Raw genomic sequence first — 24,266 nt, forward strand, 5'->3', positions numbered from 1 at the left:
TGACCCCGACGTGATACACCGGATCCCGAGGACCCCTGCTCATCCGACTGGAATAGTCTAGGTGCACCCGCTGGAAACAGCCACTCGTGAGTATGGGGAGCGATTTATCAGTGCCACAAAAGGCTCATGCTAAGGAATTATTTAAGCTCATTGAGGGGAGCGGTTGCCCAGCGGTTACGCTGCGGCATGTAGAGGATTTTGTTAAGGAAATAGAATGTCAATGCCCCTGGTATCCCGAAGAGGGGTCCCTGCAGCAAGCAGATTGGCAAAAGATAGGAACACAGCTCTTTGAGACACCTAGAGCAGCAGTACAGCACCTGCTCATGTGGCAGCGCTGTACTGAGGCAGTGGGAAAACTGGGGCCACAGGCGTCTCTCACTGCCGCCCCGCTTCTCGCGCTGACAACACCGCCTCCGTACCCGCGGGTGCTACCACCAGCGCCTGCGGTGTTGGATACGGGGCAGCGGCCCTCGGATCCCTCCGTTAATAAAGGAACTGATCAGCCTTGTTTCTTGGCGCGTGAGACGGGGGAATTGAATTTGGAGGAAGAACATCAGTGGGAGGGGGAGTTGCCCATGTTAATGCCTATAGCGGCAGGAGTCGATGCACAGGGCAATGCCGTCAGAGAGTGGACGGCGCTACCGTATACAGTACTGAGGGAGGTGAGAAAAGCTATCACAGAGACAGGCATCAGGTCTAATTTCGTGGCAGGCATCTTAGAAGGAATTGGAAATGGCTACATTATGGCTCCACAAGATTGGAAAGACTTATTTCGTATGGTGCTGACCCCCGCCCAGTATATGGTGTGGGACAGTGAGTTTAGGTTAGCTGCTGTGGGATACTCAACCCCAGCTGCCACGCCTGACCAGATTTATGGAGCAGGCCAATTTAGCACTATAGAGGGACAGTTGGAGTTAGACCCAGATACATATATTCGTACTAAACTTAGTGTTATGAGAGCTTTCAGAAGGGTTCCCGTAAGTGGGAAACCGACTAGGTCTTTCACAGCCACCCGGCAGCAGCCTGCAGAGCCGTATCCGCAGTTCATAGATAGGCTCAAGGAAGCAGTACAGCGGCAGGTTGATAACGAGGAGGCACAGACAGAGCTTTTACGGCGACTGGCCTATGAGCAAGCTAATGCTGATTGCAAGAAGGTACTGCAATCTATAATACATCGCCCCTCGTACACTTTAGCGGACATGATTCAGGCTTGCGCGGATGTCGGTAGTCAAACCCATGCTATGGCTCTTTTGGCGGGGGCTATAAGACAAGGTAATAAACCCACGGGAAATTGTTTTAATTGCAAAAAACCGGGTCACTTTAAAAGCCAGTGTAGGGCACCCGGAGGGGGAGCACATAAAGGAAGACCCCAGGAAGGGGGTAGGCCCTCCAAAAAATGTCCTAAATGCAACAAGGGGTATCATTGGGCAAATCAATGTCGATCAGGACTGGGGCAGGGAAACCAATAACCGGGCCCTCCCCGGGCCCTGGAAAAACAATGGGGGCGGAAGAATTGACTACAGCGCAACCGGCAACGACCGGCAGTGCTGGAATAGATTTGTATAATCAAGAAGAAAAATCCTCATTCTTACCGGGGGAAGTTCTTTTAATGCCTACTCAACTGAAAGGGCCCCTTCCTGAAGGGACGGTGGGCATTATACTCCCTCGGTCATCAGCAAGTAAACAAGGAATTATGGTAGTTCCAGGAGTGATTGATGCTGATTATCAGGGAAAAATATATGTTCAGTATTGGAGTCACCTGCCTTTTACTTTAAGACGAGGGGACTCCTGGGCACAACTGATACTGTTGCCATATGAGCTCCCTGGAGAAAAATCACAGGTAACTCGTACAGGAGGCTTCGGATCCACCCGTACTGAAGGCGACAGCGACTCTTCCTTTCACCCACAGGTGGCGGCGTTGGTACACCGAATATCCCTGCACAAACCTCAACGTAAGTATAACCTCCAAGGTAAGTGGCTGACCGGTTTGTTGGACACAGGGGCGGATGTTTCTGTCATAGCTGAAAAGGATTGGGAACCTAAATGGCCCTCTGAGATAGCCCCTGCGGTATTTGGGGTAGGAGGAAGCCAAGCATCTAAAAAGAGCTCTCAATGGTTACCGGTAAAATCCCAGGAACAAGGTCCCATAATAGCATATATTCAACCCTGCATATTGCCTTTACAGTTTAACATTTGGGGAAGAGATTTGTTAGAACAGATAGGGGCAAAACTGGTTTTGGAAGATGAGTAAGCCTCAGGCTCTTCCGTTACAGTGGAAAACTGATAAACCAGTCTGGGTAGAACAATGGCCGTTACCTAAAGACAAATTAGAAGCTTTGCAGCAATTAGTTGAGCAACAATTAAAAGATGGACACATTGAGCATACTACAAGCCCGTACAATACTCCTGTTTTTGTAATTAAGAAAAAATCAGGAAAATGGAGGCTCCTTCACGATTTGAGGGAAATTAATAAAATACTAGAACCAATGGGCCCCCTGCAGTGTGGCCTCCCCAATCCAAATTTAATCCCTTATGACTACCAGGTGGCAATAATTGATTTAAAGGATTGTTTCTTTACAATACCGTTACAGGAAAAGGATAGAAAGTATTTTGCATTCACAGTGCCAGTCCTGAACAATGCCCAACCCACAACACGTTATCATTGGAAAGTGTTACCCCAGGGCATGTTAAATAGCCCTACCATGTGTCAGTATTTTGTAAACACTGCTCTTCAACCTTTCAGAAATAAGTTCAAAAAGCTACTTGTATACCATTATATGGATGATATCTTAATAGCCGGTAGGCCCCTACCCACCACATGGAAAAGTGAGTTAACTGATATCTTAAGTCAATCGGGTCTGGTAGTAGCCCCGGAAAAAATACAGGAAGCCGAACCTTTTCAATATTTAGGTCATAAAATGCTTGCAGCATACTCCATGCCCATACTTCCAAAACTTACCTTGCCAAACAAATTAACATATGTAGTACTACAGCAAATTCTGGGATCCATAAATTGGATAAGACCGTATTACAAGATTCCCACATCTATGCTAACTCCACTGTTTAATGCCCTAAAATTAGGAAAGCAACCGGGAGACATAATATCACTAACAAACGAACAACGGGAGGTAGTGCATAAGGTCAACGAAGCCATGGCAGAAAGGTGGGTAGATAGAGCAGTACCTGACGTGCCCCCGTCCTTAATCATTCTTGGGGACACTAAGCAATTCATGGGGGCATTACTTCAACATACAAGTGAGAGAGAATTTATCCTCGAGTGGATGTATTTACCACACACACACCCTAGCCAATTATGTTGGGTCCGTAACTTACCATACTCCCAAGGATCCTCGTCTCCAAGTTGCTCAGCATATTCCACTGAAAGTATTCTACTTGGTATCTCCCGTTCCCATAACAGAAGCTCTTACCATTTTCACCGATGGTGGCCCCTCCAGAGGGGTGGTTGCTTGGAAGAAAAATGACTAGTGGAAATCCCAGTTTACCTTACCGCAACGCTCTCCTCAGCGTGCGGAGCTGGCTGCGTTAATTCTTGCCTTTAACACATTTTCTGATCAACCAGTTAACCTCATAACAGACAGTTTGTATGCTGCCAATGTTGTTAGTAATATTGCTTCTAGTTGTGTTACTGCATCTTTGGATAATAATTTGCTTGGTTTATTTCTTTCCCTACAACTGATCTTACGTCACCGACGACATCTATTTTTTATCGCACATGTTAGAAGTCATCAGCCTTTCCCCGGAGAAATCTCGCAAGGCAATGCCTATGCTGATAACGCCTTAAAGGCTTTCCCCTGTTCTCCTATGGAAAGTCACTCCTTACATCACCAAAATGCTAGGGCATTGGCCAAGCAATTTTCCATACCACTATCTGATGCACGAGCGATTATTCAGCAGTGCCCTGAGTGTACTGGAAACCTCGCAGGACCCGCTATCGGGGTAAATCCTCGGGGGCTAGGTGCAAACCAATTGTGGCAAATGGACGTCACTCGGTTCCCACCATTAGCTCCCTGGTCCTATTTGCATGTAGTCATAGACACTTATTCTGGCTATATATGGGCAACGCCACAAAAAGGGGAAAAAGCCAAACACGTCTGTAATCACCTCATTCGTTCCTTTGCAGTGATGGGAAAGCCATCAGCTTTAAAAACTGACAACGGCCCAGCCTATTGCTCTTCAGCGATGGCAGCGTTCTGCACGCGATGGGGAATCACGCATACCTTTGGCATCCCATACAATTCCCAAGGACAAGCCATTGTAGAACGAGCTAATCGCACATTAAAAACTGCTCTTCTGCGACAAAAACAAAAAGGGGGAATTGTCCCCGGCAGCCTGACAGAAAAGGAAGAATGGCTGGCTCAAGTACTGTTTACACTCAATCATTTAAATCTATTACCTTTCAATTCTCAATTTTTCACCAGGGCACAACGGCATTATCAGACGACCGAAGTTCTTCCTGCTCGGAGTGGAGCGGACCTGTGCCACTAATCACCTGGGGGCGCGGTTACGCAGCTGTATCAACACCAAGCGGCCCGCTCTGGGTACCTGCACGATACGTTCGACCATACAAGGATGGCGTGGCATCAGGGACTGAGCAACCCCATCCCTGACTTCAACATACACTTATATGATGAACAAGGAAAAGTAACAACGGGCCGAAAACGAGGGGGCCAGCGAAATGCACCTGCCACGTGGGGCCAAGTAAAGAACCTAGCTAATCAGGCTGAACAACTGTTGGAAAACAGGACAAGAGAAAACGGCAGAGAACTATATGATGGCATTAATAGCCTCCTTAAATGCCAATTCTGTACTTTTGTTAACAATAATTATTTTCAGTTTAACTACTGTCGATAGTGACTGGGCATCTTAATATATGGGAGGTATTTGCAAAGACTTTCAACCAAAGTACCTTCTGCTTAACGGAGCAGAGGGCGGTGGGGGAGGTGCTAGAATTATGCCTGCAAATTGCTTAAAAACAAAAAGGGGGAGGTGTAGTGAAAATATGCTGTGCTGGCAAACCACACACATGTTTATTACATTTACTCCTGGCTTAAGGTAAAGCAATGCTCAGGTTATTGATTAAGCACAGACTAGGCAATAGCGCACGTAGCCCCTCCAATAGCTCACGTAGCCCCTTCACCAATTATGATATATTGCACAAAGGGAGATGGCTATGGGTGAACCAATCAATATGTTACAAGTAACTGTGATCTCATGCTCTTTGTTCTAATTACTAATAAAAACCCAGCTCAAGAGAGCTCGGGACGCCTGCTTAACAAACCTCTTGACTCCGCGTCTCCTTGATCCCAACACTCCCCCTGCCAGCATTGCCTTTGAACGGAGATTATTAGAGTTATAGAAGGTTGCCTGTGTAACTTTAATTCAGTCCCCTGTGTGTATTCATTATGATTACATGAAGATGTATTGTTTTTCCTACCCTACCTCTCCCTCATTCAGTGCACAGGATGGACTGTGCTCAGATAATGAGCAGCTTTCAATGGAAGGGAAACTTTGTCTTTGCCTCTGTAGCTCTGGGTGGAGCATTTCTCAGTGGTTGTGGGGATGGCACATGCACAGTCTGGTCAGCACTGGAAATTGTCAGGGGCTAGAGCATGCTCAGTGAGAATGGCACCTTCAGAGCTTTTAGCTGTTGAACTCTAAGAAGTCTACTGAGCATGAACTAAGATTTTTCAAAGACTTGTAAATTAGCTACATTTGGGTGAGTTTTAACAGGAATAACAAAGGCCACCCGCCTGCCCAATTTCAAGTCTCTACTCCAAAATGGAGCAGCGCTGGAGCTTCTAAAAATGTTGCCAGAATTTGAACATGGGTAGAAAATGTGTGCTTCCCTAATCTTGTTCTCAGATGTTGCTGAACCATTTTTAGTGAAAGTAAAAAGAAAAAAAAAAGAAATTCAACCTGAGACAGACACCTGGCTTGAAATATTTCAGCCCGAACACTTAAGACTGGCAAAGTTATAAACAACTGAAAAGAGGGTCTTATAATGGGAAGTATCAGCTGTGCCCATGAGAATGCACTATTTTCTTTAACAGCTATTCATTTATATAAAGTTGTGTAGGTAGCACCTTGTAGCAGGTGCAGGTGAAAAAATATTTTCAGTAAGAGAACTGTTATGAAAGAAGAAAGTAATGCTATTAAATTATTAATTGAATGATTAGGCTCTGTCAAATTAAATAAAAAATCATGTTCAAGTTCATCATCATGCTGTCTCATTGATTTTTTTTCCTGGCCTTTTAAAAAAGATTGGGCAGCATTGCAGCACTATCTAATTCTGTGCTCACATTCCAACATAGCAGCAGCAGACACAGCTTAAATGGTGTACAAATGAGTTCTGGTTTCATCACAATCTGAAGGGACCAGGTCTGAAGCAGGTTTTTTTGGAAAGGGACTCTTGTAGCCTTCAATGCATATTTGTTACTTTTGCATATGAAGTAAAGTACAGAATGTTTTTCATTATGGTTCTGTAAAGAATTGTGGAACTGTATTTATTTCTTATAAGTGATGCATACAAATGAACTAGGTAATTTTAAATGTAACTCTTACGTCCTTATCAATAGACTATTGATATCATTTGGAATCCTGCCATTGACTTCAATGGGCTTTGAATTAGGCCCTAGGTTCTGTTCTTATAATAATGAAGAACAGAAGACAGAATCCTAAGGGATAAATTGGGGCTGATCTCCAGATCTGAGAGACACTTGCTGTGCAACTATTTGGGCCAATTCTGACAGTGATTGCTTTGAGAAACCCACCAGAAAGCTCACTCACAGTATGGAGAATATGGGATGGAAATTTTCTGCTCCAGTTCTGGTTCACTCCAACCCCCCTAGACAAGCCAGACTACAGACCTTCTGTGACAGGAGATGTAGTGGCTGGGAGCAATCCACTCATTTCTGTGCCTATGCCCAGACATGACAGCTTTACTTCCTATTTCTCTTCTGGAAAGGAAAAAGTCACACAAGGGCAATGGATTGATTATTATGCAGACATCTGGGGGAGGTCATTTACATGAAAGGCTAACCCTTTTCCTTTTATGCTAAAGTTGGCTTAAATGGCAGGAATTCCAATAAATGTGTTGTGCTGCCTGTTCTACCCCAAGTCAGTATCCCAAGTAATAAGTACAGGCTTTGTTGGCATTCTGTTCACTAACTGAATTCAATAAAATCTTCTGAAGCACTTTCCATTATTCACTCTTAAGTCATGCAGAAAAACCAGGGCTATATCTGACAAAAACCTGCTCTTGAATCCGCATATCTACAAAAGGGTACAGCAAGAGCTGTTAAATTGTTTCCCCTTTTCAGTCTTCTCATTTGTGTCCGGTAACTAGCCTATTTGCTCCCATTGGGCTCTATCTTTCTCACTGGGCAGGTAAAACTTTGTTTCTTGCTATATGGCAAGGTTCTCTTCAGTGCAGGTTCTGGTATTGTCCGGGCACCAGCTGCACAAATATAAAACAAGCTTGTTTGACATTTTCAAAAGTAGTTTTAAAGACCATGTCCCATTTCCAGGGGTAATTGTGGAAAGGGGGTCTCCATACGTAGGATGGGAACAACAGCCAGACAGACTGTGGTGAGTGTGCAAGGCAGGGAGAGTGAAGAGTTTTCCATGGAAATAGGTAGGGAGAGTTGGGAAGCTCCATCATCCCCATAGAGCAGGTCAGGCACACATGGGGAAGCAAGCTGCTCTAATGATGCTGCCCATGCACCACAGTGTGTATGGGGGAGTTCAGGGAGGGATGGTGCCATATCCAAGACACAATCCCCCCTGGTACTTCTCTGGGGCAGTGCAGACTGCACCACCCAGATCAGTGCCTCCCAGGCACAACTGGGCCCATGGTGGATTGTGGATGGTGGATTACCAGGCAATATCCATTTCATTTTTATGTAGTACTCTAAATGTAGAACACCAGAATGGCTTCATTGATACAGTTGGCTGGAGGTGAAAGTATTGATGACAAGATTTAAAGTAAGAAAATGACTGGGCAGACAAATGTACCTACAAATAATATTATTGAGCCAGGCTTTGGTATAGTAATGGATGGAGAAAGAAGAGAGGCTGCTGTGCAGTCCACTATGTGCCAATGTCCCCAGTCCTTCACGTATCCCTTTCCAGGCAATCAGAGCTGTTCTGCTGTCCATCACATTGCCAGTACCTTTGGAGAGTTGCTTACTACCACAAGCCCTTCTGAGGTTTTCCCAAGTGGAAACATCTGAAAAACAGAGCTAGGTATGTTGCTAAAAATAAGAATGAGTCATCTACAGGATTTCAGCAAGTACACTGGAAAAATAATGGACATACTAAAAAAATCTCTATTTTCAGGATAAAAAAGGAACTGTTTCGCCTTCTCATCTAAGATACACATTTATTTTATCTAGAATACTTTATGTTTCCTCTTTTTAGTACTTAATATCAGCCTCATTAAATCATTCTATCCAAGTTATAATTCGGATAACTTTTCATCCGTTTATGTTGTGCCAGTGACATTTTAGAATGGGCCCTGAGAAAGAGCTTTGGGTGAAAAAGCAAACTGGCAGGCTTTGGAAACTTCTTCTGGACAAGCTGCCAGCAAATTATTTCCTTACTAAATGTCAATGAGCTAGACATGAATTGTCAGTTTGCATCATTTCTGAAAGACTGTTCTCTGTAAGTGAGATCAAAAGTCAGATATTACATGCCAGGAAAGCAAGCAAGCAAGCAAACAAACAAACAAACAAACACACACACAAACAACAAAACCCCGACCCCACAACAGATTTTGACTGTGTATTAGGTATTTACACCCCTAGAACTGGTGAGAAAGGTTGTATTTGAATGAATCCAACTTACTGTTGCACTGCCCTGGGGTCCAGTTTTAAGATTACGGATTCTGATGCGTGATACTGAGCTGAGGCCTTGAAGGATTCTTTGCTAGGTGCAGAGGAGAAGTGGACACAAGAGTGATAGCACAAATACATATTAGCGGCTTTACAGAAATGTCAGCACTAACACCGGTTTAGAATCATAAAATGTAGGGCTGGGAGGGACTTCAAGAAGTCATGAAGTCCAACCTTCTGCACTGAGGCAGGACCAACTGAACATAGACCACCCCTGACACATTTGTCCAACCCGTTCTTGAAAACTGAAATGATGGGGATTCCACAGCCTCCTTTGGAAGCCTATTCCAGATCTTATCTACCGTTATACTTAGAACATTTCCCCTAACATCTTACCTAAATCTCCCTTGATGCAGATTAAGCCCATTATTTCTTGTCCTACCATCAGTGGACATGGAGAGCAATTGATCATGACCAAGTTTTTTAACCTTTCCTCATTTTTGTTGCTGTCCTGTGGACTCTTTCCAGTTTTCCACATCTTTCCTAAAGTGTGGTGCCCAGAATTGGACACAGCACTCCAGCTGAGGCCTCATCAATGCAGAGTAGACTGGGACAATTACCTCGTGTGTCTTGCATATGACACTCCTGTTAATACATGCCAGCATGATATTAGCGTTTCCCTCAACTTCATCACATTGTTGATTCATATTCAATTTGATGAATTACAATAATCCATAGATTCTGTTCAGCAGTACTACCATGTAGCCAGTTATTCCTAGTTTTGTAGCTCTGCATTGGTTTTTTTCTTCCTCAGTGAAGTATTTGCACTTGTCTTTATTTATATTTTTGAATGCAGACAAATTCTCCAGTTTGCCAAGGTTGTTTTGAATTTTAATCCTGTCTTCCAGTAGTAGTCAACATTTTCATTAGTAACTTGGATAATGGAGTTGAGATCATGCTTATAAAATTTGTGGATGACATCAGGACGGGAAGGGTTACAAAGTCAGCAATTAAAATGTTGACTAGTACTGGACCCAGGACTGATTCCTGCAGGAACCCCCTAGATATGCTCTCCCAGTCTGACAGCGAACCATTGATAACTACTCTTTGAGTATGGTCTTTTAACCAGTTCTGCAGCCATTTTATAGTAATTCCATCTAGACCAATTTCCCTAGTTTGCTTATGAGAAGGTCATGTGGGACTCCGTCAAAAGTCTTACTAAAATTAAAACATATCACGTGACATATCCCCCACACCCACTAGGCCGTAACAATATCAAGGAAGAAAATTATGTTGGTTTGTCATGATGGTTCTTGGGAAATCCATGCTGCTATTTCTTATAATCTTACCATCCTCTAGGTGCTTACAAATTGACTGTTTAATATTTTGTTTCAGTATCATTCCAGTTATTGAACTTAGGCTGACTGGTCTCTGATTCCCCGGGGTCCTCTTTGTCCTCCACCCCACTTTTATGGACAGATACTATGTTTGCCCATCTCCAGAATTCTGGAACTTCACCCATCCTCCATGAGTTCACAAAGATAATTGCTAACGGTTCCAAGATTCCAGCTAGTTCCTTATGTACCCTAGGATGAATTTCATCAGGCCCTGCTGACTTTAATAAATCTAAATTATCTAAATATTCTCTAACTTGTTCTTTCCCTATTTTGGCTTGTGTTCCTTCCTCCTTATTGTTAATATTAATTGCATTTAGTATTTGGTAACCGTTAAACTTTTTAGTGAAGACTGAAGCAAAATAGGCATTGAACACCTCAGCCTTCTTGATGTCTTCTTATTAGCTCTCCTTCCCTGCTAAGTAGAGGACCTACACTTGCATAGTGGAATGGCATGGGGCAGGGGACGGGGGGCGGGGGAGTAATAGACTGGGGAGGGCCTGGGATGGAGGTTCACTATGTTCTCTATGTGGTTCATACAGAAAGTAAATTAGTGAATTTCCTTGCCCCATCCAACTGGCCTGCTTTCTTCCCACTCTGCATCAAGTCCAGGATTCCACTAATTATTACATGTGTGCCTGGTGGCTGCCTCCCTACTCTCCTGCTGTCTCAGTGTGTCTCCTTCTTCATGCATAGCAACTGCTTACCCCAAATCCCAGAGGCTATTTGGGTAGTAGGAGGAAATGTGTATTCCCCTCATCACCAGTCTGGTCGGGCTCCCTCTGCTTTTGGCCCACCAGATTACAGAGAGGCTGAGGGGTACATCACCGAATCCTCCATGTGCGCTGAGGTTCCCTGGATCTCAGCAGGCTGCAGCACTGTTTCTTCACTCAGCCTCTTCCGCACATTTCTTGGGTGCCGACTCCCAGTCTGTTACCCCTTCATAGAAATGGAGCCCTGAAGCCCATCCAGGACCAATGTTGAACCCCCCAACTCCTCCAGTAGCATCACCCTTTCACAGAACCCTGCCAAAGGTATGAGCATTCTGGGTTACAGTTTAACATGGGAACATGGTAGGTATAGCATATCACACACAGACACTTTGTACAGAATTTTAACACATTATTGCTCTTTACTTAGTCCCACGAGACATACACAGATCTATACAAAATAATAAGCATTTCTCTGCCTTAATTTCCTCATCACAACAGAGCATTTTTTGGTTTAGGATTAGGATCCTCTGTGGGATCCAGATTCCTTCCTCTGCAGCTGTCTGACCTCTCTTCTGAAACAGGGAGCCTCTCTCCCTAGGTCCGCATGCTTTCCTCTGATTTTGGCCCATCCATTCTTTTCCTTCCTCCTGCCCAAACTTCCTGTGGGTGTTTTTGTGGGTTTCCCCTCTGACCAACCCAGCCTCTCTGATTTTTAAAGGTTGGCATCAACACCTTGGTGTCTTTATTTTGTGTTTGTCCAGTCCCAGGCCACTCCCAGCAGACCAACTTAGCTGAACTGGTTCCACCTTTGGGCACTGTCCTTAGCATGACTATCATGTGGAAAAAACACTATCATTAAAGTTAAGTACTCCCCTTTGTCCTTGGTCTGGTGCAGACCTGGCGCAAATCCTATCCAAAATGGTGAATTCCACATGTACATAGGGCATCGGTAATACAGAAATTGCCATAACAACAACTTCATAATATCTTCCATGATATCAGCCAAAATCCATAACTTACCCAGACAGATTCCCCAAATCATCACACCCCTAAAGTACATCTCTTGACCCTGTTGGCTTCTGATGTATGCGTACTCTTTCTTAGAATTAGATGAACAACCTTGAAGAAGAAATGGCAGTTGAGTTAGGTTGATGGGTTACTGTTCCTTGCTCAGAGAAGCAGATAAGGAAGAAAAACAGGTAGAATGACATGCATGTCATCAAAAGGAGGCTTCAGCAGGTACAGTATATATAGTCCATACAAGTGTTCTGCATTTCCCTGCTATAGGCACCTGTATCTTAAATTACAACCCAAGAGATCAAGTATTTAGCATCCACCACACACTTTACAAACTGAATCATTCTTCTTTTCCCACCTGCTTCTACGATGTGCTCTGTGTGGTCTAATTAACGTCCATTTCAGAGCTAAGGAAGAATTTGCTCCAGGGACAGAAATAACATCAATAAACAGCATTTAAAATCTTACGGTTGAGTCTACACAACTATTAGCAAACTCCCTCACACCAGAGCTCTCAGTTATGGCACTTTTGTTAGGCTTACACATGACAAAGCACTTGACACACTTTTCTGCTCCAAACAAGCATCTATCATTTCCTCTTTTCCACTTTCCTCCACTTTCATTTTGTCCTTTGTCATTGTTGTTAAGCCAGTCTGCAAGGATATGTATTATGTCAGCTACCTCAGTAATAAAATAACTGAGGGAGGGGAGTGGTGGTTACATTTGTAGAGCTTGGCAGCCATCCAGTTATTAATTAGAGAGATACTGTTGCTCTAATACTAATAACTCAGCCTATTGCCACCTTTCTTTTTGAATTTTACAAAACCGTTTCGCTCATAATAGACATGAGACCTACTGAAAACCTGTGATTTAATGCTTTACAGCTTATAACATTATAATTCTAGTTCCTTTTGAAAGGCACTGCTGCTGACAGCCAAGAAACAGATGAGCTGATGAGTTTTATGTTAGTAAGTCTGCCTTAAAAAAATCTATAGTTCTAGTCTTGCTATTGATTGCTTTTCTGATACTGTCTTCCAATCCCTACCACACCATAGTGCTCCAGTTAGTCTTTTATAAGCTTGGACAAATCAATGGGAATATAAAAAAAAGTTTTCTTGCTCTTTCCAGCTGTTTAATTAAGAAGAAATGCGTTAGCACAATGATATAGCTATTATTCCAGTCAGGGTCTGATTCAACTCTGACTGAAGTTAATGGTAATCTTTCACTTCCTTTAATAGGAGTTGCATCAGACTAGTAGGGAACAGGTCCAAACTGTTAGACTTTTGGACCCTGATCCTACAATAAGCTCCATGTGCATGGAGCCCCACTGAATGCAGAGGTCACTGCAGAATCAGGGCTTGGGTCTGTAGAAGGGTATGCTTCTTTATCCCTTTGTACATAAGCAAAGGAACAATGCAATTTTAGGTTTTCACTAAAGGAGGTCATAAGTCTCTGCGGCTGTTTGCATGTTTCTCTCTGAGCAGGCAATTACAGATTGGAAAGATGGGAAAGTGATGTAGTGATCACATATTGAGGAAAATCTGACACTGTAGGTCAATATAACAAAGCCAGGGCCTGAGACAAAATTCCATGGAAACATCATCTCAGTTCTGTGACAATGTTAATTTATTCTCTGCCCAGGAAATATCTTCATTCCCTCCTTCTGTCCTCTCCCCCCATATTAAAAATACCTGAGAAAAAAAATTCAGCAATAGTTATTTTCAAAGGGCTTTTTCCTCTCTTATTGTCCCCAGGCTGTCCAGCTCCACACCTCAGGCCTCCTTGTTGTGATCGCCAAGCTGCTGTATACAAGAGATTATGTATTCATTTTTGCTTAGAAGAGAAATTCCCTTTCTAACTTGCAATGGGTTGGGTTGGGTCAGCTCCGCTGACAGGTGCAAGGAAACTGGAATAGTTAGTGACTGGCCAGGACCGTGGCTGTCAAGGGCTGGTGGCTGGAACCCCAGATCGGCAGCCGGCTCCTACCAGCCGGGGTCCTGGCTGCTGGCCCCGCTCAGCCTGCTGCCCGCTGGGGGTTCTGTTCATGCAGGCTGGCAGCGGGTTGAGCGGGGTCGATGCCCAGAACTCCAGCTGGCAGCAGTGTGCCAGTAAAAATCAGCTTGCGTGCTGCCTTTTAGCATGCATGCCGCAGGTTGCCAACCTCTGGTCTAGTGTTTGGACTTTATTAAATGCTTGTGAGTTGCTGCATTCCGTAATCTCATTTATAAGATCTGTATCCTGTGTTATAAGGTAATGTTTAAATGTGCTTTGTAACTTTAAAGGTATTTGATATGAAACTGGAACCGCCCCCCCAGTCTGGAGAGAAGCATTACCAAGTGTGAGATACTAGTTTACCACAGAAGTGTCATCTCCTGCACACCCAAAGAAAGCCTATAGACACCAGACAAACCATTGTGGATCATCAGTGAATAAAAGCCTTTGTTGATTGTTCCTCCCAGACCCATGAAGAGGGGATGTGCACAAACCCTCATTCCATCACAGTTAGAACTCTGGAGGAAGGGAATAAAAATCCCTGACCAGAAAGATCTGCTGCTGGGAATTTGGAAGGGGCATAAGCAAGGGATCTCCAAGCTCCTTTGCTTGGGTTAGCCCCAAAGGACATGGAGAGCTTGCATATTAGAGCATCTATTACCTTTTGAAATCTAAGACTATAATTCATTGGTGTGTGCATGTTTACCTGCTTTAACCTTTTAATTAACTCTCATACCTTTTTCCTAGTTAACAAATCGTTAGTCCTTTGGGACTGGTAGTAACCGGAATATTGTTGTGATTTTTGGTGTAAGAGAGAATATCTTACAAAGGCAGGCTTGCCTGGGTGGTGAGAGAGACTGGAATGCCCAAGGGGACTGTCTGTGACTTCATGTTAAGGCTGTTATAGTGCTTTAGGAGTTCACACTTGTTACTTGGTTGATGAAATCTAATTATAGAACATACAGCTAGTTTGGGGTTTGTGCCCTCTTCCTTGACAGTCTGCCCTGAGGTTGGCACTTATGCTCATGAGCCACTCTAGACAACTTGAAAGAAGTAATATCTTTTATTGGACCAATAAAGGATATTACCTCACCTTCCTTATCTCTTTCATATCATGGTACTAACACAGGATGGGGGGGATAGCTCAGTGGTTTGAGCATTGGCCTGCTAAAGCCAGGATTGTGAGTTCAATCCCTGATGGTGGCCACTTAGGGATCTGGGGCAAAAATTGGTCCTATTAGGCCTGGCCTACATTAAGGGCGAATAGCGTAGCTGAACTCGAAGTACCCTAGTTCGACTTACTTACCCGTCCAGACGCAGCGGGGTCAAACTCCGTGGCTCCAAGGTTGACTCCGCCACCGCCGTTCGCAGTGGTGGAGTTCCGGAATCGACTGGAACGCGCGGAGAGTTCGAACTATCGCGTCTTGATTAGACGCGATAGTTCGAACTCGGAGAAGTCGAACTCACCGCGTCGACCCGTGCAGTGAGTATGGACTTGCCCTTAGTGAAGGCAGGGGGCTGGACTCAATGACCTTTCAGGGTCCCTTCCAGTTCTAGGAGATGGGTATATCTCCTATTATTATAGCTACCACACTGCAATCCTTAAATTCAGTTATTTTACAATAGTTACAGCCATATTATATAGAATCCTGTTTCTGAACTCCCATAGTATTGTAGTTTGTTCCTCCCATGGCTGGTATTATCATTATTGCCCTTTTCAAATCATCAGGTCATTTGTCGGTCTCACATAGTTTCAATTAGATCATTTATTCAGAACATTTGACATCTGCCTCTTTGGTTTGTTTTTGGTCACTGCTGTACTTAACCATTTCTTATTTGATGATAGTTGACAGGCTGACCTTTTATTGATGAATTCATGACTGTTCCTTCTCATGACTAAACTGATGATGAATAGATATGGATGTGGTAGGAACAACCAACTGGAATCTGGCTAGCTTCTTCAGGATGATCGGTTAATCCAGCCTTTCCAGTACCCGGAAAAGAATGTATATCAGATATGGAGCTATAAAGTTTTGAAAACCATCATGCACAAACTGCACAAAGAGAAACTAGCTGTTTTAAAATAATGCTCCCAATATGCTTATACACATCTTACATTGCTGACTGCCTTTACTCCTCATATGCTGCACCGCATGTGACCTCGGGAAAAGCTGCTACTTCATAGCTCCATGTAAGTGTTATTCCATTTATACAACCAAATTATCCTCTCTGTACAAACAATATCCACAGTACTGATCCCTGTTAGATCCTTTGTACTTACTTGTTCCATGCCTAAGATCTTCAGTTACATTAATGAGCATTCCATATGCAATAAGAGTGTGGAATATACAGGGTAGATTAGAGAGAACAGCATTACCTGTAGACTTTAGGGACAAGGATCACTCACATGCCTAAGTGTATCTAACTCTACTGATAAAACTATCACCTGGATACATACTGTAAACAGTAACATATTGCTCTTTTAATCTATAGGTCTCAAAACACTTCTGTAAAGGAGAGCAATACCATTGCCCCATTTTACAGATGGGGAAACTGAAGCATGGAGTGAATTGCCCAAGGTTACACAACGGGCCATGGCAAAGCCATCTACAGAACCCAGTTCTCCTGAGTCCAAGTCCAGTGCTTTAGCCAGTAGGCCACAAGTACCTGGTAGGAAAGAAGGGAAGACATCAAATTTGTCACATTTTTACAGAGCCGTAACTAAGCATTTTAGTTCCCAGGTCGAGCAGTCATATTTGCGCCCTGTCAAAGTGACGTGTGGGGAGGGCACACGGGGGCACATGACCCCCCAGATTTCTGCCTCCCATTTAGCACAGAGCCACTTGGACCCTTGGCTGTCCGTGCTGTGGGAGCTGAGGAACTGCTTGGCTTTCTGGCAGCCTTCCTTGCCCTGCTTCCCAAGCTGGCTGCTTCTGCTTGGCCAGGCTCTTCCAGGCAGGGCAGGTGGCACAGCTCTGAGCTGTGCCCCTGACATGCTCTATCCTGCCTCTTCCCTAAAGGAGCCTGGCGCTGGTCAGTGACACACCCCTGGATCCGGCCTCTGCCCCTGGAGCCTGGCTGCCATGAGATGCTCCCCGAGGTGTTCCCTGCAGTAGTCACCCCCTTGGGCACCTGCCTCTCAGCAGCCTGGTCACACCCTGCTCGCCGCCTTGGGACTTGCCGGCTCACTCTCTCTATACTCCCTGTGTGCAAAGCTGAACCCCCCCCATTGTACAGGATGGTGGCTATATAGGGCACCCAGCATGTAGAAAAGGAAGCAGACCGGCTCTAGGACTCAGGAGGCAGCGTCCAGTGATAGGAGAAGCAGCTCCATACTCTCTCAGCTCCCGGCCCGGGCCTCTGTCGGGGGCGCAATGCCTCCCCCCAATTATGCCCATGGACTCCAGCTGATGCAGCTGGGTCCAATCCTGGGGGCGCTGATGCCGTAGGGCTTGATCTTTTGTTGCCCCTTTTTTGTGCCCCCGCCAGCTCTGCTTCTCTCACCTCACCCGAGTTACAGCCCTGCAATCACATTTTTCACCAGCTTATGTGGGTGTGATGCTGTCTGATTGAAATATGACTATTTGTATCACTGATATTGACACTGTTAGATAATTGCAGCAAATCTTGCCCAAAGTATGTCATGTGTCAATGGAAAAATTATGATTTGCCAAATGAGATTATTCTGTTTAAATCCATGTATCATCACTATATCTGAAGCTATGAATATTGGCTATATATCTGTATCCCAAATGTGTTTGTTCCTGGGCTAACACCCACCAAGTAAAATGTACATTGAAGCCAGACTGCTATGTGTTGATGGCCCATTAAAGGCACTTAACTGTCACAGTGGGCCACAGAAGAAATTCATCCTGCCCAGTAAGTCTCTCTGTGGATGCCTTCGCATGGATATGGCCAATGGCTGCCCCTGTGAATGAGCAAGCCATGTAAATACATGTAATATGCTCATGTGACCCTGGACGCCATCTTGTGCCCGTAACTTTCCACACACAGGGGCTGTGAGCTGTGTTTGGGAGTCCCAAATTGGGACAGTAAAATTCCAAGCACATGGCAGAGGATATAAAAGACCTCTGAAATATCTCCATGTTGCCTCTTTCCTACTCTGATTCTCTGGACTGTGGATTTACAACTAAAAGGAGCATATTGGACTATGGGCTGTGGACCTTCCAAACTTTTGGAAGTTACCAGAGACTTTACAAGCCCGGAGTCTGTAACATCACTGCTACAAACCTGATATAAGAACACTGTAATGATTGCATGTATATGATCTATTAACCATTTTAACTTTCTTCTTCTTTTCTTTATTAATAAACCTTTAGATTTTAGTTACTAAAGGATTGGCAGCAGCGTGATTATAGATATAAGATCTGAGTTATATATTGATCCGGCTATGAGGCTGATCTCTTGAGATCAGAAAAAAAATGTTATTTGATGAAATTGGTTTACATAACCACTCATCACACAGTCTAGTGTCTGGGTGGTGAAATAAGTTCCGGGATGCCTAAGGAGATGACATTTTTGACATCTTGTTAACCAATGTGGTAAAACAGAAGTTTACTTTTGTGACTGGCTTGGTATAATAACCACCAGTGTGGGGTGAGTCTGCCCTGTTTCTCAGCAGTTTGTCCCGAATCTGGCATTCTCAGCTGTGACCCACTGAAGTACTCTTGTGTTGCTGGCAGTGAAGTAGGTGGCAGTGTGGAATATTCAAGACCAGACTTAGCCTGTCCCCTACTTTCCTCATGTCATTTTGCTTTTTAAACATTTTCATATGATATCTGTGTGTTCCTGTTATTTCAGTTGCATTGTAAAAACTGGGTGCATTTCTCTTTTTTAAAATGTGGTATATAAAAAAGTACAGATGTATTGGACAGGCAGTGTCAATGAAATATGTTAGAAAGAATTAAACTATAGTTTCTTCTTTCAGGTTTCATGCTGAGGTTTATGGCGCAACAAAATTCTTGGGACTGACACTTCTCTCACTTATACCACTTTATGTCATGGAGTTACTCCTGATTTACACCAGTGTGAAAGGAGAACTGTCCCCCTTAAACTTTCCTAGTCACAGCTGAGAAAAATGAACTGTTGAGTGCTAATGAATACTGTGAACTTGTACAGTTCATTAGCACAAAGAGTTAGCACAGTTGTTTGTGTAAGACATCTTCTGCTGTCCCTTCAAAACTTGCCAGAGATTTTTATCTTTGTTTGTCTAGATCAAATAGTTCAGAGAACTAGTTCAAATATACATCTAAGTAAAGAAGCTTTTCCAAGACTAGCCATCTTTCTCTCGCGCTTTCTCTCTCCCTTTAGATCTCTGTGATCTCTGATTTAGTCTTTGCCCTCCACTCACTATCATCACCCTATATTTAAATGTGTGGGCCCAACAGGGCCTCCATCTTAAACCCTAAAAGAGAGGGAAGGGGAGTCAGGATGGCATCATGGATGGAACTGGGGAAGGCTATCTGCAGTAGTTATCATGTCCCCTTTCAGACTTCTCTTCTCCAGACAAAACAAACCCAATTTTTTCAATCTTCCCTCCTAGGTCATGTTTTCTGGACCTTTAATAATTTTTGTTGCTCTTCTCTGGACTTTCTCCAATCTGTCCACATCTTTCCTGAAATGTGGCTCCCAGAAATGGACACAATACTCTAGTTGAGGCCTAATCAGCATGGAGTAGTGCGGAAGAATTACTTTTTGTGTCTTGCTTACAACTCTCCTGTTAATACATCCCAGAATTTGCTTTTTTTGCAACAGTGTTACGCTGTTGACTCATATTTAGCTTGTGATCCACTATGACCCCCAGACTTCTTTCCACAGTCCTCCTTCCTAGGCAGTCATTTCCCATTTTGTATGTGTGCAACTGATTGTTCCTTCCTAAGGGGAGTACTTTGCATTTGTCCTTATTGAACTTCTCTCTGTCTGTCTAGCTCTATTTCTGTCTCTCTGTCTGTCTATTTATTGGAAAGCTGAGGCAAAAGCAGCTACTGGGGAAGGTGGAGAGGGATGGAGCAGAACTAGAGAGCAGCAACAGTTGCAGAGAGGCTCTGAGGTGAGGAACACGTAGCATGGGAGAGGGAATGAAGGAATCTATACATAGAAAGTCACAATGACTAGGAAGGAGGCTGCCCCCCTGAACTGTCAGGAAGATGGGGAGGGGATAATGAAGGCCTTAAAGCAGTAACTCCCCTTCCTCCTTTGCTCCCAGGAACCTACAGAAGAGAGGAGCTAATTGGAGCACAAGTGTTCCATGGATCAAAAGCAACAGATGGTGCATCAAATCTGCCACTGTCATTGGGAATCTACCATTCCGTTGGTGTTGCATGTCAGTGTCTGAATATAGGGACATGAAGTACTGTGAAGGCTGGGGCAGAACACATTTCTTTGCCACTGAACCCCCCATGGGTGCCAAATACATTTCTCACCAATGTTTGGAGCAAAAGGATGTCAAAGAGTCAGTGGAAATGCACAGACACACAGGACATATGTATGAGGAAGAGAAGATGCATGTTTTTCCTCTTGATTAGTTAAATAATTGAATAATTTGAATTAAAACCCAACACCTTCCAGAGAAGAGAAACCCCTTTAGAAAACAAACCAAAAACAATTAATAATACATTGCCCTTCTCAAAGCAGAGCTCTTCCATATATTGAATGAGCTAATCAACCCAGACTGCATAATATGAGCATCATTCCCAAGCATCCTCCTACTTTCCTGAGACGATAAACCAAATGCATCAGTAACTCACCAAAGCAGAAAACTCTATTCCAGAGAAGCGGTCTTTAATCATCCAACAGCTTTCATATTTACTGGTCTGTTCACTTATTGTCTTAGGATGCTAATGTATAAACATTGGCATCAATCCCTCTGGATGAGGGGGAGAGCTTCAGGGTGTGATGCTGTATCTTGAAGCCAGCACCTACTATTTTCATCTTTTCTATCTCTTAGCCTTTGAATTCTGTTCCAAGCACTAATTCAGCTCCTCCACATTTGTCAGCCAGTGTGACCAGCACGATCATGGACTGCATGGACACACACACAGATCCAACAACTACAACAAGCAGGATACTAGAATAGATGGACCAGTGAACTCATCCAATATGGCAAACTATGTTCATAAAAAAACAACAACACTGCCCTGTAATGCTTGGAATTACTTGGAATTTCCAGAGCTAGTTTTGCTAATCACTAGTGGCGAGCAATTTGAGTTTGAAAACATATCTGAGTGAAATCCTGATCCCGCTGAATTCCATGGGTGTTTCTTCATTGACTTCAATGAGGCGAAGGTTTCACCTTCTGTCTCTCTTTCTCCTTTTGTCTGTTCATTTAGGGTTTTCTTGGCATCAGATGGGCTTGGGATTGGAAAATTATTCAAAATAACCCCCTGTTTAGGCAGGCATCTGAATGTTTCTGGTCTGTTCAACCAGGGAGTATAATTTGGCTATACCTGTCTTTTGGTGGTGGTTATATCACCTTTCTTTGTCTCCCTCGCTCAGCAATGTGCACTACTTATCATTACTAAGACTGTGTGTCTGTCATGGAGGTCACGGAAAATCAGGCAGCTCCTGGGCCAGCCACACTGGCTGCTGTGGAGGCAGTCTCTGGCCACCCCAACAGCAGCAGTTTGGGTGTGGAAGAGGACTAAGGGCTGGGGCAGGGAGTTGGGGTGTGGGGCAACGCTTACCTTGTGGGGGGGGGCAGCACGCAGAGCCTCCCTGGCCTTCCATCCCGCTAGGAGCTGCAGGGACATGCTGGCTGCTTTCGGGGAGCTGCACAGAGCTGGGTAGGGAACCTGCCAGCCCTGCCAACTCTTCCCCTCCTACCCCCCCAGCACCAGCAGGGGTCCCAGGAACCCCCCCAACACCCACAGCACCCAGAGCCCACCCCCCCAGAGCACACCCAGCCCAAGTTTTAGTTAGGGCTATATAGTACAAGTCAAGGACAGGTCACGGGCCATGAATTTTTGTTTACTGCCCGTTACCTGTCCATGAGTTTTACTAAAAATACCCATGACTAAAATGTAGCCTTAATCATTACCCTTTAAATCAGAACAGATCATCTGGCCTTTTGATTAATGCCTCTCATCTCTGTAACAACACTGAGCATGCTTAAAAGCCTCATCAAGCTAATTAGTAAGAATGCATTTGAGTCAGCCATGAGGTTTAGGGCCTGCAGCACAGTTCAGCTATGAATTCCACAGACGTATTACGTCTGGTGTGTTTAGCTGTGACTTCTAAGTAATGTTTGGGCGCTTTGTACCTTTTTCTTTAATGGAGATCAGAGAGACAGCACTCAACGGCATCTCTGTGCTGGTTTCATCAGGATTTATGCCTTTAAAGCTAATTTCAATCTACTGGAGTTGATCAGAATATTCCTATTATGAAACATTCTAAATTACTCAGCTGTGGTTGATGATGAGATAATTAAGCAACACCTAAGTATGGGGACAATAAAGATGGGACAGAGACAAAATAAAATGGATTAATTAATATCCTGTACAGAGAAAAATAAAAATCTGAGGTAAAGGTAGAACTTTAATTGTGAGACTATTTTTGGCCTATATAATTAGGTTACTGTGTTGGTTCTATTTTTGTCATTGCTTTAAAAAAGAATTGCAGCTAAAATGCTATATCTGATTTTGCATTCTGTTCTATTTATTTATAAGGGCTGATTCTCCTTTCATTTACACTAGTTTTACACTGTTGTGATTCTATTGATTTTAGTGCTGTTACTTCTGATTTACATTGGTGTAACTAAGGAGAGAATCAGGCTCACAGAACCTAATTCTGCATGCCTGTCTCAGTCAAAACTCCCATCAACAACAGTGAAAGCTTTGCTTGAAAAAGGAGGTTGGTTCCCTACTTCGCTCAAGGCTTGATCCAATAGCCTCTGAAGTCAATGGAAAGACTCCATGGAAGCTGAATAAAGCTGAACTCATCCTAATAAGCAGCTGTATCTGATCACTTGAGTGAACTTTATGTGTATAATATGAGATTTTTCACAAATTCATGAATTTTTAACCGCTACCCAGGTGTTGGCATTTCTGTAAATTGATGCATCTTTCCTCCGTGAAAATGATAAACCTTATTCATCAGATCTATTTTTGACTAAGAAAACAAAATTCAGTGGGATTTGTACCTCTCTTGCTGTTTTAATGGTGTTGCATTAACAAATGTCCTCCAGGCTAGACGCTAAGTCTCTCCCCACCTCAAACACCTCAAATTTTGGTGTTACAAAACATCTTTTTTTGTGCAACTGTGAAAGTTATACTCTTAGTCACCAGTATGCTCTGTGGTTCCCAAATCATGTACTACAGAATAGGATGATAGTGAAGCTAGAGGAAAACCTGGGTAAGAACTGCTTTGGCCCCGGTCTACAGTGAGCAAAGTGAATCCATCATCTCCTTTTTTCGTCTATCCTCCATTGTATAAGTTACCCATCCTATCTCTGCTCTTTTCCCTTTCAACAGAGGCCCAATCCAATGCTCACTGAAGTCAATTGAAATATTTATTGGCTTGAATGGTAGGATCAAGCCTAGGGCAGAAAACTTGTTTTTGGACTATTCATACTCCATTTACAATCCACACACATCCAGGGATGAGCTTGATGCAGTAGTGTCCATAGTGTCCTTTTGTCAGACTTCTTCTTGCACTGAAATAAATTACTATCACAGCGACTAGCTCCCTGAAATGTACCCTGGGTAGCCACCTGGATTTACACAGATCCCTGATCAGAATGATGAATTGAGCACAGATGCAGGGCTAAGCATCCCTGAGCTGTGATGCTTGTTGCAGACATCCATCTTGTGGCACCACATTCAGTATCATTCTGAGATGAGACAAGATATTTTTGTGGGTTGTGAGGTTCTTTCAGAGTGGAAGGGAGTTTACACAATATTTGGAGCCTCATACATTGCATTAGAAATATTGCAACAGTCTGTCTTAAGAAGGAAATCATGTCTTCATTACCTGATTCTTCAGGATCTAGATCTCACCCTCTGCCCAACTATGTCTAGAGAATAAAGAAAGATTGACAATTCCAGGGTTGAATTTCCTGTAAGCAGATCCTTTGTAGTGTACTGTAGTCAGAAAAGTGATACTCCAAATAATTACAATATGGGGTTCTATTGTCTTTCAGTGATTGTCAAATCAAATTCACTCATTTGGCAAGTGCAAAGATGCTTTGACCAATGCCAGCTCTACAAATTGAAAGTCAAGCATTATATCTATTTGGTTCACTCATCATAACAAGCAATAAAAAATCCTGCATTTGTAATAGA

This window comes from Mauremys mutica, chromosome 2 (assembly GCF_020497125.1).
Source record: "Mauremys mutica isolate MM-2020 ecotype Southern chromosome 2, ASM2049712v1, whole genome shotgun sequence".
Taxonomy (NCBI): domain Eukaryota; kingdom Metazoa; phylum Chordata; order Testudines; family Geoemydidae; genus Mauremys; species Mauremys mutica.